Source organism: Octopus bimaculoides, chromosome 19 (assembly GCF_001194135.2).
Source record: "Octopus bimaculoides isolate UCB-OBI-ISO-001 chromosome 19, ASM119413v2, whole genome shotgun sequence".
NCBI classification, from domain to species: Eukaryota; Metazoa; Mollusca; class Cephalopoda; order Octopoda; family Octopodidae; genus Octopus; species Octopus bimaculoides.
In genome coordinates this window covers 30,299,730-30,304,073 of record NC_068999.1, presented here as the reverse complement: position 1 = coordinate 30,304,073, position 4,344 = coordinate 30,299,730, and the positions used below count along the sequence as shown (strand labels likewise).

The 4,344-nt window shown below is 35.8% G+C and overlaps 1 protein-coding gene across 2 annotated transcripts in view; it reads right to left on the bottom strand.

Annotated features, from left to right (window-relative positions):
- Window positions 1–4,344, bottom strand: part of LOC106869951 (E3 ubiquitin-protein ligase Mdm2) — a 109,459-nt gene that overhangs the window by 102,651 nt on the left and 2,464 nt on the right. The gene's annotated exons all lie outside the window — the stretch shown is intronic.

Sequence of the window (4,344 nt, the reverse complement as noted above, 5' to 3'; positions counted from 1 at the left end):
ATATATATATATATATATATATATATATATATACGGCATACCTATACAAGTATACCCCTCCCCAACTTTGTTTCCTCGTAAATTTTAGAAATACTTTTCAGATGGTGTAGAATAGGATTGGAATTTATTATAGAAAAAAAATGGTGGGCTTGCACGCATACATACTGACAGACATCACATGTATCATCTACAAAATGAAACTTGAAATTTCGAAAAAAATGTGATGTATATATGAGTACGTGCCCAACAATTTTATTTTACAAATTATATTTCTAAGCTACACTACCTGAAAAGTATTTGTAGAAAATTTCATTAAATGAAGTACTCGTTTTTCTGAAAGGTATGAAGCAACAAAACCGATTCGTGTGAATTTTTCGAAACTCCTCTCTTCCATCCTTGGAAAACATTTTTCGTAACAAATTCCAATATAATTGTAATCTACATCATCTGAAGCATATCTGTAGAAAGTTTCATTAAAAAACACACATTTTCTAGAAGTTATGAGGAAACAAAGTCGGGGTGGGGCACATGTGTGTGTGTGTGTCTATGTATTTGTTTTGCAAGATTCTTGATGAGAATTCGTGTTGACCATCCTCAAGTATGACAATATATATATATATATATATGTATGTATGTATTGTGATTTTAGAGTCAAGCTTTAACTGCTATTTCCAGCGTGAGGGTATCTCTTAGATACCCTAAATAATAATTATACATATATATATATATATATATATATATAAACGATATATGAGTATATGCATATATATGTACATGTATGTACATACCTTCATCTACATGTACATATAGACACATAACTGGGTACATGACGTGGCAAAAGAACATGGACAAAATGATAAACAAGGTACAACAAACAAGCAAGCCACATAGAAACATCTCCTTCATCAGCTGCCACCATTAAAACACGGGCGTTTCGAAGTATTAATATATATGAAAGGCTGAGGTTTTTTTTTGTTTTTTTGTTTTTTTTTTTGGCAAAATTGTAATCTCCATTCCTGAAAATAAGAAATGTTTCAAATAAAATAAATAAATAATGTAGGATACCTAACAGACATGCATGCCTATACAATATCAACATTCCCTATTTTAAGTTGTGGTCACAAGCCGAAAAAATACCATCCATCCATCCATACATACATCCAACCATCCATACATACATACATGCATGCATCCATATAAAGTTAGTGAGAGCTATGTAAGCTCAGTATGAATAACACTAGGTAGTGCTCAAATGAATGTAAACTTAAATTTTGACGTCTTCATCCAGGGCAAGGCCCACAATATCAACAGTAGCTATAAGTGAATTCGAAATTGAGATGTTACAAAGGCAATAAGTTACATAAACACAGACTTAATATATAAATCTACATGGAGCTCAAACTACAGTCTATAAAATATGGAAAAGAATAGAGAGAAATTATATAATGACATTACATAATTTCTCTCTGTATATTTTTCCTTATTTCATAATCTATATTTTGTGTTCCTTGTAAATATCTTTTACTTGTTTCAGTCATTAAACTGTAGTCATGTTGGGGCACCGCCTTGAAGAATTTTAGTCAAACAAATCAACTCCCAAACTAATTATTTTTGTAAAGCTTGATACTTATCCTATCAGTCTCTTTTGCTGAACTGTTAAGTTAAAGGGACATAAACTCCAACACTGGTTGTCAAGTGGTGGTGGACAAAGACACACAAATAGATACATATATACATATTCTTTTATTCGTTTCAATCATTTTGACTGTGGCCATGCTGGAGCACCGCATTTAGTCGAGCAAATCAACCCCAGGACTTATTCTTTGTAAGCCTAGTACTTAATCTATTGGTCTCTTATGCCAAACCACTACTTTACAGGGACATAAACACACCAGCATCGATGTCAAGCGATTTGCCATGATAGATCGCTGACCACTACATTTATATTTTTTTCTCCTTGTTTCTCTCCTTATTTCTTTCTGTGTTCCTTTCAGTTGAAGAGCGTAGCTTAAAACGTCAAAGACTTTCTCTATTCCCGAGCGTTAAACTAATACATCCATTTGTTGTTTACACCACCTGTCTTCGTCTGTTGTTTTTTCGTAAATTCTCCCATATATATATATATATATATATATATATATATATATATATATATATATATATATATATATATATATATATATATACAACGGGCTTCTTTCAGTTTCCATCTACCAAATCCACTCACAAGATGTTCATAATTTCCTTATTCTTTAATTTCAAATTCAAAGTTCTAATCCCACCAAATACTATGAAAAAATGATTATCTCTCTTGTATTGTCTGCTAGGGGATGCAACATTTCAGTGTGTGTGTGTATTACATATATAACATAGATACACCTCAACAGATGCTTTGGATGCATTATTAGTGATGTTTCTGAGGTCTTAGGGGATTTTAGGTTTTGAACATCAGACTCCAATCATCCAACTGACTGAGCTGCAGTTGTTCAAATCCCAACTTACATCTCAGTAGCAGCAATCCACTAGTGTGTCCATTTTATCCAAAGCCATCAAATAGCTTTCTCTGCAGCCTTAGTAATGGAATGTATGGCCCTCCTCTCTGTAGCACCAATAACTCTAATCCCAGTCAGAGCCTTGCAAATGGAATGCCCCACAAAAACCTGGCAACCTACCTCAACTGATTAACAATATACCTGCCAGCCTTGACATCTGCACTGCTCTACTAGCTCCTGGTATTTAGTAAGCCTTCTCTCTTGAGCCTCCATTATGTGTTCATCACACAGCATGATCAGTTCCCAGATCACTTGTTTGATGAAATTTGAGAAGATAACTATGTATGGATGGAATGCCATTGTTATGCGCTATGGAAACTCTAACTATTTGAAGAAACGTACTCTTAGTTGAAAATCTTGGGCTGTGGAAAGTAGGCACAGAATTTGAAGTTTCAGTGAACTGGGCTTCTCTTCAGCTTTGAGAAAAGTGATGACCTCATTTCTAGGGTGGGCTGTAATCACTGATGCAACCACCTCAAGCACCTGGGCATATTGCCAGCAGAAAGGATCAGGATCATAGGCAAAGGTTCTGGGGCAGCTGCTTGAGGAGGTTGAAGGGACTCTCTTCCAGTACACAAGAGACAGGAAAGGCTTTCATTTCTACCCTATGTGTGAAGGACCATTGAATTTGGTTGTGTCAAAAGCAGTATGGATTACAAATTTCATGCAGTGGATGTCAGCCTGCCACATATCTGACCAAATGATGTTCTACATCTGTGTGAATATACATGTATATTAAATATTATTATCATCATCATTTCAATGTCTACATTTCCATACTTGCATGGGTCAAACAAAAATACTTGAGACAGATACCCTTCCTGCCACCAACTCCTAATCAATTCAACAATTACAAGCCTAGACATATTTCATGGAAGAAACTGAAAACAAATGACTGTTTAAGGAGCCTTTGGTTTAGAAAGATCATGCAACATGTCAAGATATTTGAAGAAGCCTGGATATCATTTCATGGTGGATTGCATGATAACAACACAGGTAGCAAGACATTGTTCACACACCACTGAACACAAGGGAAACATACAAGGACACACACACACACACATACATATGAAAATTTCTTTAGTTTTTGTCTATAAGATCCACTCACAAAGCTTTGGTTGCACAGGGGCTATGAAAGATAATACATAGCCGAAGTGCCACATGATGGGACTGAACTCAAAAACCATGTGGTTGAAAAGTGAACTTCTCAACCACACAGCCATGTCTGCCCTTCATGTACACATATGTACTCGTGCAATGAGAAGTGACCAAGATATCTGGTGATTCGCTATGCTTAAGAAGATATATCCAGCCAAGTGAATCATGGTCATTGCCAGTCCTGTGCTGGTGAGACATAAAAAGCGCCCAGTACACTCTGTAAAGTGGTTGGCAGTAAAAAAGGTATCCAACCATAGAAACCATGCTAAAACAGACAACTGGAGCCCAGTGCAGCTCTCTGGCTTACTAGTTCCAGTCAAACAGTCTCATCCATACCAGCATAGAGAACGGACATTAAATGATGACGATGAATATCAAAACATACACTATATATATATATATGTTCTTTTATTTGTTTCAATCATTTGACTGTGGCCATGCTGGAGCACCAGCTTCAGTTGAAACAAATCGACCCCCGAACTTATTCTTTGTAAGCCTAGTAATTATTTTATCGGTCTCTTTTGCCGAACCACTATGTTACGGAGACGTAAACTTACCAGCATTGGTTGTCAAGCGATGATGGGAGGGACAAACACATACACACGCACACACATATACACACACACACATATAT